Below are 12462 nucleotides of genomic sequence, written 5' to 3'. Positions count from 1 at the left end.
CAAGTTGTGTTTCCTTACTCTTCACCTTTCCTCTGAACACTGGGATCGCTATTATACAGGGGAATTCTTGCAGCCCCTACAAACCAGAACCATCTCTTCACGAATAGATTGTTTTAGGCCATGCTACAATTTGCATGTTTCAAATCACAGGAAGTATTTGGGCTCATCCCTCTACCTTACTTGAACATTTTCACAAGCCTGTCACAGCACTGTTGTTGGAAATTTTCCTACCGTTGTACCAGAGTAGTACAAACTGGGTCTGAATAGACAATCTTGTCATCTTCACCACACAGTTAAATTGTGTTAACTGACACACCTCTTTGAACGTCTTGTTATAACACAATGTTAAAGACAACTTTACAGTCAGGGAAGACGGGAACCTTCAGTTCAGCAGCAAGTGGGTATATCTTGCTAGAATTGTGCCTGCCTTTGAAGACAAAATGAGTAATGAACATCATCTTCATTTTATCAACTCTTTCACTGGGACATATAGTGGTAGGTAAATTATGGAACATATATTCAATTAAATGAGGCGTAAGTGGATAAAAAGCAAGCACTGAAGCCTTTTTTCCCCTAGAAATAAGGATTTTTTTTAATCTCTAATACTGGTATGAAACCCAACATATAGTCTTAGCCTTCAGTGACGCAATATCAGAATTACCGTAACATAAATTATTTGGGACCAGAAAAACCTGTTACATGGCCTCTTCCTACAAAGGCAGCACCCACATAGTCTGTGTGGGGAAATAACATCTCCTCTCATTGAGCAACTCCTTCCAGCAACCCTAGAGATGGTGCTGAAGAGTTTGGGAGCAGTAGGTTGATCCAACAGAGGTATTCTGGAGATATCATTTAATGGAATGATCTTGGTGGACCTGACATGGGGCATTTAATGTTAAACATTTTGCCAGTATGCAGCTTTGTCTAACTATATATAGGTGTGCATAGAATACTACCCTCCACCATAGCCAAACTCACTTGTATGCCATAAAAGACAAGAGAATACAGAGTTCTTTGGCACACATGCAGTCTGTTCTGTGTAGAATGAAGCCCCTAATACAAAGAAGTCCAAGGCACTACAACAATTCTTAATACACTCATTTTTCTCAGGGTACATTTGTTCCCATTCTTCCCCCTCACTCCATCTTGGCTTCAAAAATTAGTCTCAAGCAATGGTTCTCAACTTTTCCAGTAACACGGCACACTTCAATGAGACAAAATTCCACAGCACACCCACTTTTTCAGCCAAATCGATTGCTCATAAATGTCACACTGACTTATGTTTATTATGATTAGTCTTACTAGAGAGATTACAACATAGTAGAGCATACAACAAGCTAAACAAGGACATTAACATTTCAAATCCATCACAGAATACACTCTCTTAGACAGCAAGCACAGATGTTGTCAAAATCTGCTCAGTGCCATGCTAGGGATGTTGAGTAAATGAGTAATCACGGAAAATTTCAGCAGCTACTCAATTACTCATGCGTGGGGGAGGTGGCTCCAGAAAGCAGACTCCCCTACCCCGCCCATTGGAGCTGGGACATGGCATTTAAACCACATCCCAGTTCCACCAGGCTTCCGCCCTCGCTCCCTCACCCTAACAGGGAGTGGGAACATACTCCCCACCATCTCATTCAGATAAGGAAGCAGCATTTCAGCTGCCTCCCAGCACAAACAGGGTCCTGCAGGGTTGGCATCTCCCCTCATGTTGGCTCTGCAAAGAACCACCACATGTGTGGGGTCGCTGGGGGGAATTGCCCAATCCCATGCCACCAATGGTAAGGGGAAATTGATGAACCTCGCACCCCCTGGGACTCAGAAAGTTTTGCTGCTTGAGCCCCAGCTGGCACAGGGTCCTCAATCTCCCCCCATGGCTCTGCCAACAGCTGTAGCGAAGAGAAACTGACAAAATTTCTTGGCACCCTTGGACAGTTCTCACAGCACATCGGTGTGTCATGGCACACTGGTTGAAAACCACTGGTCTAAAGGAGATCCAGAAGAGAAGAAATGTGTGAACCCTGCACATACTGTCAAATCATATTGTATCCAAATACACTTACGCACCCAATCACAGAATACCACTAACAGAACTTTTTGGCACTGATTAAGGGGAAGGTTAAGACAGAACTAGAACTGACATAGTGATAGCTTCAAAGTCTTCTTGGGTTTTACCACTGATGCAAGCAATCAAATTTTATAAAGGGCTTTACAAATATCACCTCTTAGGCTGTCCACACTGCACACCTGATAGCAGCACAGACAACAAAATTATCGACAGCAAGGGGCTGTAGCTTTGACAGCAGTCAGAATATGTCTACTCTACAGAGTTATTTTGAGGTAACAGCTGTTATTTTGAAACAAATTTGCTAGTGTCTATATTATGCATGCCTTATGTCAAAATAAATCCAAAATAACAGATGTGTTATTTTGAAATTGGTAATCCCTCACTGCAGGAGGAATAACGCCTATTTCAAAACACCGATGCATATTGAATTTGAATCTATTCTCCTATTGCTTCTTATGCATACCCCGTAATAGTTAATAATAAAATACCACCATATATAGCAGATTTAATGGGCTCAACTCAGGCACAGTGTAGGAGCCACACCCCTGAAGTCAGGTATCACCCTTATTTACACCAGGTCTGAATTGTTAAAATCCCATTGAAATGTCACATATGTGCTATATTTCTTTCCAAATTAAATGTTCAACAGGTTTTTTGTTTGTTTTTAAAACTTAAATGGAAATTCCTACCTTTCTAAAGGAGGCGCTCCTCCTGCCCGGTTGATTCACTGATGGCAATCCACTTTGGCCACAGCTACAGTTGAAGCCTGGGTCTGATGCCCAACTTAAACAAGCACTGGCACTTGTGAACTAGTGTACTAACAATAGTGTAGCTGTAGGGCAGCAATGGCATGGGCTGGCCATTCCAAATACATATCCATGCGGTCAAAGCCAGTTGGTGCTCACAATGGCTAGTCCTTCCCGCCACTGCCTCTACTGCTGCAGCTATGTTAATGTTTGTAAGTGTGCTTTTCAGTCACAGCTAGCACAATATGGCTACGTCTGCACGTGCAGCCAACATCGAAATAGTCTATTTCGATGAATAACGTCTACACGTCCTCCAGGGCCAGCAACGTCGATGTTCAACTTCGACGTTGCTCAGCCCAACACCGAAATAGGCGCAGCGAGGGAACGTCTACACGTCAAAGTAGCACACATCGAAATAGGGATGCCAGGCACAGCTGCAGACAGGGTCACAGGGCGGACTCAACAGCCAGCCGCTCCCTTAAAGGGCCCCTCCCAGACACAGTTGCACTAAACAACACAAGATACACAGAGCTGACAACTGGTTGCAGACCCTGTGCCTGCAGCATAGATCCCCAGCTGCTGCAGAAGCAGCCAGAAGCCCTGGGCTAAGGGCTGCTGCCCACGGTCACCATAGAGCCCGCAGGGGCTGGAGAGAGAGCATCTCTCAACCCCCCAGCTGATGGCCGCCATGGAGGACCCAGCAATTTCGACGTTGCGGGATGCGGATCGTCTACACGGTCCCTACTTCGACGTTGAACGTCGAAGTAGGGCGCTATTCCTATCTCCTCATGAGGTTAGCGACTTCGACGTCTCGCCGCCTAACGTCGAAGTTAACTTCGAAATAGCGCCCGACGCGTGTAGACGCGACAGGCGCTATTTCGAAGTTGGTGCCGCTACTTCGAAGTAGCGTGCACGTGTAGACGCAGCTTATGTCTACTGAAACCAGGAATTACACCCTTAGCTCCAAGTGGAGACATAACCTTAGTGATATTGCAATTACTTCCACAGTGAGGAGACACAATGGTACAAATCTGGAATGATACATTATTGACTAATGTGCCAGTCATAACCTAGACTCCGCAATACCATTGCAAATACGTGTGTGAGGTCACTAACAGGACTGCATAAGCTCTGAATGCAAGCAGCACAAAAAGATTTGTTTGCAATGGGGTTCTCTCCTGCTGCCATGGCCCTGATTCTCCACTACCTTGCATCTTGTAGTATAATTTCCACTTGTGCTAAGTGTGTACAAGGGGTCCCCTTTATACGTCACCCTGATGTACGTTGTTTTGCACTTACGTCGTGGACATATTGAGGGCAAAGACGTTAAAATTCCCTGCTCTTACATCATCACATGTGCATCTTCTGCCCAGTGTGCTCTTCGAGGCCAAGCTGCTGAGCTCTTCGAGACCTCCAACTTCACCGGCTTCATCCGGCAGCTCAACCTGTACAGCTTCTGCAGCTTCTGGCTGCAGACCAGGGATCCCACAGATTCCCCGGGGCTTGGGGTGAGGATGGGCAGTTGCCCCATCCTTTCTGCTTCCTTGGGTCTCAGGGAAGTGGGGGAAAGTGCTGCGGCTGCTGTGTCCCTGCTGTTGAGGCTCAGGGAAGGTGGGGGAGAAGGGCTGTGGCTGCCACATTCCCGCCGCTGGGGCTCAGGGAAGGTGTTGGGAGGAAAGTGTTGTGGCTGTCCTGGTCCTGTCGCTTCCTCAGGGCTCCCGGGAGTTCTGGGGGCTGCTGTGGCCTGGGGAGGGCAGGCGGCTGCCGCCTCCTTCTGAGCTCCCCGAGGCTTCCAGTGCCTGCTCAGCACCTTGCTGTACCAGGTGCTGCTGGTGCCGCTGCTGCCTGTCAAGGCCAACAAGCCGCCCAGTGAGCCTGTGGGGGCAGCCCCAGAGGCACCCTGCAGAGAGGCAGCTCACTGGGAATGTGGGAGGTCCCAATCCCCCTGTATTTATATGTATTCTTATGGGGGAAAATTCCCCTTTATACATCGTTTCACTTTACATCGCGACTTCATGGTCCCTAACCACAACATATGAAGGGGACACCTGTATAGCTCTGCCACTCTGACTGGGTAGTATTTTGAAAGAAGACTCTCTGCCCTGTGGTGACTGACTGCTTCATCGTCGTCCCTCACACAGACCCTGCACCTCAGCCTCTCATTCTACTCTTGCTCTTCATACCTTCTTTTACTTCCTCCCGATTTCCCCTGTTCTGTCCACCCCCCACACACACAGCCTGCTTCACTTTTCCCTTTGGTTTACGTCCCCGCCACAATGAACTCCATCCGAAAAGAAAAAAAAAGATGGAAGAACACTTCTGGAATTTACTTGCCATTTGCTGCCACCACACTGTTCACCCAGTCCCAGTGTCTGTATTGCTTATTTAGATAAGAACTTCTGTATAGGGTTTATCTGCTACTGCAGACATACAATGATTACCACCACCCCAATAAACAGAAAATAATAAATTGTTATACTAACTTTGAAAAGATGTACATGCTTCCACAAAGTACAAGGCACTGGAGAATCAGGACCAAGATGCTTTATATACAGTCAGTATGACAACAAAGTCCCCGCCATAGGACAGATCCCACATTAGAGGTTGACAATGTAGATGGCTACAAAAAGTGCCAAATTTCCCCCCAAACTCCTTTACTTAACACAGGAAGGACTTTAGCATGCTGTATATTCTGTCTTCCTGATCCTTTAAGAAAAGCTTCCTTCCCCTTCCAAAAAGAGGCCAATAAGGTTCCTTGTGGCATGGATCTGAAGAGGGAGACTCGGAGTTTGAATCCCAATTCTCCTCATAGATAACTCCAAGGTAGAGGATCGGAAAGGAGGAGGAAGTGCCAAAGAACTGAGGCCCCTGCAAACACTGGGAAATAAGTGAATGCCAAAACAGAAAGAAAGAAGGTAAATGAAAAGTGAATAAGATAAGGAGACTCGGAATGTGGAAAGATCACTCAGTGAGGTCAGAGAGAAAGAGAAAAGAAAGGAGAAAATATTGAAAAGAGAAGAGGTGTACAAATTATGAAGAATGGGAGGTAGCAGAACAAGTTTACTTTTTACTCTATATATACTCTCCATGATACTTTGTGTTCTACAGGCATCCTTTAAGAAGCTGAGCTGATACTTTAAACACATATTCACACCCCTACAGGTGAAATGGTTGAGATTTTTTCCAAGACTGATCCAGGAAATCAGGCCAGGCTCCACTAGTCTACATTAGTCATAACACTGAGAAGGGGTGGAATACAATATCATGTGATATTCATTTGAGACACACCTTTTATATTGGATTTTAGTCAATTCAACTTAAAGTCTAGAACTCTGTATACAGGAAAAGAATTTGGCACAATCTCTAGGCAGTTTCATTGAACACTTTTCCCATCCATGCATAAAAGTGCTTCCACCTCGGCATTAGTGTTTGAAACTGCATTTAGGATAAGACTGGCTTTGTGCAAATCTAACTACCACATAGTCCTTCACTGTGTCAGTCTCTGTCGTCGCAGTGTTAGCGTCGTTGGTGATTGTATCATCAGAACTGCTATATCACTTGTCTTTTCACAGCACCCTAGTCACTATTTGATGTTCCTGCCTAATCACTATACAAGGCTGAGTTGGTCAGAGATCACAGCCCTGCACAATATAGATCTCAACTGCAAGTCATACCCTGATGTAAGATCATTTAACCAACCAACAGACAGAAATGGGAATTATCAGGAGCTACAAGCCATGCTATAAGATGACAAAAATATTCTGGATTTCATAACCTCGAGGTCCTCTCCAGTTCTGCCTTTCTATGATTTAATGATTCTGTGAAAATGATCTGAATTCCAGCTCCTGACTATAATCAGTCAGACTGGGGAGTGAAATTTATCCACTGTTTCAGAAGCTGGATTAAATCCCAGGACCCATCTCTCCATTCAGCCAGATATCCTACTACAGTGGTTCTCAGCCAGAGGTGTAGGGCCCCCTAGAAAGCTGTGAGTAGGTTTTGGGAGGTCAACCAAGAAGGGCCAGCATTAGACTCAATGGGGGGCCTTCAGCAAAAAGCAGCTCACTACAGGGGGCTGAAGTCCAGAGCCCTGATCCATCCAGGGCTGAGTCCAAAAGCTGAGCAATGTAACTTTGCAGGGGCCCCTGTGGCATGGGGCCCAAGCTAACTGCCCTAATTGCTACTCCCTAGTGCATGCTGAAGCTTTTATATGCAGAAAACGAGCTATTGTGACACAGGTGGGCCATGGAGTTTTTACTGAATATTGGGGTGGGAGAAAATGTTGCAAGTCCCCGTCCTACTAGATGCCATGGAAATACCTTGTGGCCTGATCATGAGGGATGGGAAGACCAGGTGGATGACAAGCCAGAACAGACGATGTCTCTTATGCTGCTGCAATTGCAGAATGTCTGGATACATCCAAAATTCTGAGAGTTGAAAACTGTAAAAATCCACAATCCTGACCATGGCACGTGAGCTAGTTTAAACAGGAGGGGAAAAAACCCAGGAGAAATGGCTATGTAGCTTTTCGATATTTAATACATTGCTGGGAGCTGAATTTTTAGATCTGGTGGCAAGAGAAGAGTTTTCTTGGTTATGAATGTTATTATAATTTATAAAAAAGGACCATTTTAGGCTCATGAGGACAGAAGCATTCACCTCTCCCCTGCTCTGTGCCCCTTATTTCTACCTCTCACTAGTGCAGTGTGCAGAGTGGATTCCTACATTCCTGTTTGAGTTTCTGAAGTCTTGCAGTTTTGAAGTCTGCCTTTTGGCTGTCTGGCCAGTGTTCTCAGCCAGGACAGAAGAGCCAAATACAACATACACAGCAGTAGATTAAGCTATGTCATGTGTCCTTCCTCAGAATGGTGGACAAGTGAGGTGTGAAGGGAAATCAGATAACACAGAAGTTGAAATAGGAGAAAACATGAGAGCTCTGTTGGAAAAAGTTCCCTATGGGAAACTACAGCCAAAGCATAAATTACAATTTATCTGTTGGCCTACCTACTAGCCTATTCTCCTAGATCAGGGTGGACAAGATCAAGCCCATGGGCTGGATCTGGGTCACCAAGCCACCAGATCCTTCTCAGGCATAGACCATTCATTGTCTGTTTTAAATGGCTTCTGGCTCCCTGTAGCGCTCTGCTCTGGATGCCGCATGGGTCGGGGGGAAGGGTGCCTTGCACACTGTTCCTGCTCCCTTGCAAAATATCTCAGTTCCCATTGTCTGGTTTACAGCCAATAGGAGCTCAGAGATTTTTCTGGGGAGCAGAAGTGGTGCACAAAGGCGCCTCCTCCCATCTGCAGAGCGCCTGCCTCACAGTGCTGCTGGCCAGGATCTGCCCAAGTAAGCATCCCAGCCAAACCCTACCTCTGGTATTCCAGACCCTCCCTCTTCCCAACCCACATAACCATAACCCCCTTACCCACCTCCTGCCTACCCCACATAATCTAAACCTTTTGTCCCTCTCCTGTACCCATACCCCCTCCAGACCCTGCACCCCAATCTTCTGCTCCAGACACAACCCTCCCCTGCCCTAGGTTGCAACCCAAAACCCATGCCCCCAGTCCCTTGCCTTCAGTCACAACCCCTTCCTGCCCTAGGTCAGAATCCAAACCCCTGCACCCCCTCCTGCATCCAAGACCCCTGGCCCCAGGTCACAACTGCCTCCTTCACCCAATCTCCCTCTCAGACCCCAATTCCTTACCCCAAGCTTCCTTATGAAACCAATCTCCATCCCAGACCACTCACCTCCTCCATTAACATTATAGAAGAGTGCAGCCCTTGACCGCTTTCCAAATCCTTGGAATGACACACCCACCCATCAAAAATTATTGCCCACCCCAGACTTAGTACATACAATTCTTATTTACCAGAAAATACATTTAATTTGTCTAGAAATTAAAGAGACATAAAAACTGGCCCTGAACAAATTCATTTGGTCTCACTAGTGTTTTTAAAGCAGCACAAACCACAGGAAATAATCAAACTGAAGGATGGCTCGCTCAACCCAAGAGTCATAAGAAAAAGAAATTGAATTGATCTGATAATTCCACATCCTAATGTGCACCACACTCTCCAGTTAGTCTATGGATGTCCACAAGTGCCAACCTCCACCAAATCACACGACTACTGCTGGAGATGCCTCACAAGTATCTTTTGGGAGATAAACTGAAAACTTCTTCGCTAAGCGAGGAAACAGTGTTTATTCAGACTTCAATTCTGAGAACGGGATTAAGGGAGTTTAATTTATTCTCAAATTATGCCAGAAGGCTTTACAAAATCTCCCACAACCCACTGCTTTAGGAAGCTATGCTGGGGACTGTGGGCTATGAACAATACTACTACAGCTGTGAGCACCATGGGTACATAGCCAACCAGCTCGAAGAAGCCCAACCTGCTTGCACACTGTACCACTGACACGTACACTGGTGCTAACCCATCACTTAAACGCCCTAGTGCAGACCATGTTAGAGGCAAAAGAGAACACAGTTAATTTTTATATTTGGGAAATGGTAGAAGATTTTTTAAAGTTCAGTTAGCAAATTGTTTTCTATGGGTTTGTGTAATTAAAGGTTTAGTTTAACACGGCGTGTTTGAATGGAGACAGAAAGGAGGTGGAGGTACAGTTCAAATTTTCTAAAATTCCTTTGAGTCACAACTTTCCATTCAAAAAAATAAAAGATTTCCTATTACAGAATGTTTCCAACTCAGTGTTGGTAGAGGCTCAGAAATGGTAAAGCTTTGTATTATCATTTGTCCTTTCTTGGCAAAGTCAACAGACGGGAGAGATGAGCTCTGTGTCTTCTAAGTCATGGGTTTGCCTTTGCATTATTGGACCTGGAAACATGCATTACTATTACTATTACTGCATTACAAAGCCAGATTACACATATGTACCACAAGGGAACCTTTAAAGTATTCACAATCTCACATGGATCAATAATTAAAAACTTTACAATACGAAAGACTTAAAATTGAAGTGCATTTTAATCTATGCACTGTAAAATGGTAATTCCACTTTTAATGAGAAAGGTCAGAAACAGGCAGCCATTATTTTTATTTGTAGGATTTCCCTTTTTCAAGTACTTAAAGTCAACAGTAAAGCAAAAAATATCCTCTCCTTGAATATTGTGAGCAAATAAGCATAAAAGGAGATGTAATTCAAAAAAAGAGAGAATAAGGAGTTAAAGCTGCTGGGCTGAGGTGGACACCCAAGCCTTGGGCTATCCAGCCCCAGCTGTCTGCTTAAGAAACCTGGCTCCACCTCAGTTCAGTGTTGACTGGACTCAGAGTAGTTGTGTCCCAAGAGAGCACAACTGTGCATGAATGAAGATAAGTTACCCTGTGGTTCATCAGCTTGTTGTTAACTGTCATTACACCAACTAAGTGTTGGCTGATTAAACTGGAGGGGACTGACATCAAGCATGCTAGAGGCACACCCTTCACTTTTAAATCTGACTCTTACGCTGTGTGTCCAGGAGGCAAAAACTGCTTGGTGAGGAACTGCAAGCTCTATTCCTGTTTATTAAAGCACAAATTTAATTTATTCCAACATCTAAGGAAGCATTGTTACATTTGTAGACTTGAGTATATACACAGCAATTTTACCACTAGTTTTAAAAGGAAGCTGTGCCTCTAATTAATAGTACGTAGTCTTTCAAAAGAAGTTAAATACAGACTTCTGAACTACTTTAAATATTATGACTGCATACAGTAAGGTCTCTTTCCGAAAGGAACTTGAAATAAATGAGAAATACTATTGTAGCAGGAATAAGGCATTTCCACTAATAAAGGGATAAACAGTTTACAATTAAGGCAGTGTATTAAAGGACAAGCCCTTTCAAACTTTTTAAATAAGGTGACAAGGACATTTACATTATCCTTTGACAACAATGTTAACCACTGATAAAAATAGCAATTGGGGCTATGTATCTGTTAACCACATAAGAAATTTCTTCCAAAAAACTCCTGGAAGCGTCAACACAGATAACAAATCTTAAAATCTGAACAAAAATTGCAGAACTAAAATCACACACATGAAATTTACCTCTCAGTAAATTTAGGCACAAGATCATCATGACTGGGTCTCTCTCTTCAAACCTGTCTGAAGTGACCGGTACATATTTTCTTCAGATCTTAGATAAGGCATCTATGCAATGTACAAACACTATGAATCACTGAGTATAAATGAACACAAACATCACATCCCAGTTTCTGCAACACACTTATTTTTGTTGTTGGCACTTCAACATCTTCCTAGTATTAGAGTATGTCACAATCACCAGCCCACTACACTGACTCCCTGTTTAAGCCCACCATAAATTTCAGTCTATTGTTTGCAGGTAGCAGGATATCACTTTCACTTCTCCTGAGTTCTGAATGAGCCTTCTTGTTGGGGTGTGTAGCTCTCCAGGGGTGCTTCTACACTTGCATTGCTCTTTTGAAAGAGGTATGCAAATAAGGTAAACCAAAAATGCAAATGAGGTGTAAATTTGCATAGTTGGCACCTCATTTGCATATTGTAATTTTGAAAGAGCTTCTGTGTTATTTTGCCCCCTGATCCTTAAATGGCCCCCCTCAAGGGCTAAGCTCACAATCCTGGGTTTAGCAGGCCACCACTCAACCACTGAGCTATCCCTCCCCTATATTTAGGCACATGCTTAATGTTAAGCCTGCACCCAGTTCCACTGAAGTACGATGTGAAATCAGAGCAACCTGCAGGATTGAGCATTAAAGCAATTTCAGCCCTGAAGAAAGGATTTGAACCCCTACGTGGTGAATACAAGGGATTATCAGCCCATCACTTTCACCACTCAACCACACCTGCTTTAAATATCTATTTGCCTCAGATCCCTAAATGGCACCCTCAAGGGCTGAGCTCACAACCCTGGGTTCAGCAAGCCAATGCTCAAACCACTGACCTATCCCTCTCTCCTTTCACAACCTGGAGTTTAGGAAGCCATTGCTCAAACCACAGAGCTAGCCCTCCCATGAACTAAATCTGTGTGGACTGGGAACCAAACCCAGGCCAGCTGCTTGGGAAGCAGCCCTGCTAACCCACTATACCACCAACACCTCCTTAAATTACCTTGTGACTTGCAATAATGAAGTTGGTCTTCACCCCAAATGGGACTTGAACCCACAATCCCTGGCTTAGGAGGCCAATGCCTTATCCATTAAGCCACTAGGGCATGCCTTAGCACTGCAGCCCCGGCTTTTTGCTCTTGTGAGAAATTGAAAACTCTTTTAGATTATAGCTGTATAGCAACTAGGTACCTTTGGCTGGTTCATACTATAGGGCTATTTCATTGCCATGTAGACTTTGGGGCTCAGGTTAGCTCCCAGGCTCTAGGATCCTGTAGGGGCGGGAAGGTCCCACAGCTCAGGGCTCCAGCCCAAGACTTGAAGGCTACATAGCAGAGAAAACAGCACTGAAACCCTAACTAGTTGGTGCATGCCAGCTACAGATTTTGCTTTGCTGGGTAGACAAACCTTAAGAGCCCTCCTCCAGATGGAACATGCTGTTCATGGTAATTCTTACAGATGTCAACTAACTTTAGTATCACTGAATTTGTTAACATTTGTGCTCCCTACTGAGGTTTGGAGGTAATGTTCCCTCTCATCTTTTCCATACCTGTGCA

The 12462-nt window shown here is 44.6% G+C and overlaps 1 non-coding gene across 1 annotated transcript; it reads right to left on the bottom strand.

Moving 5' to 3' along the window:
• Nucleotides 1-11939: 11939 nt before the first annotated feature.
• TRNAR-CCU (transfer RNA arginine (anticodon CCU)) lies at nucleotides 11940-12012 on the bottom strand. Its single transcript has one exon. It is a non-coding gene; the product is annotated as a tRNA-Arg (tRNA).
• Nucleotides 12013-12462: the final 450 nt, after the last annotated feature.

Source organism: Carettochelys insculpta, chromosome 3, assembly GCF_033958435.1.
Source record: "Carettochelys insculpta isolate YL-2023 chromosome 3, ASM3395843v1, whole genome shotgun sequence".
Lineage (NCBI taxonomy): Eukaryota > Metazoa > Chordata > Testudines > Carettochelyidae > Carettochelys > Carettochelys insculpta.
This window is presented reverse-complemented; position numbering and strand designations above follow the sequence as displayed.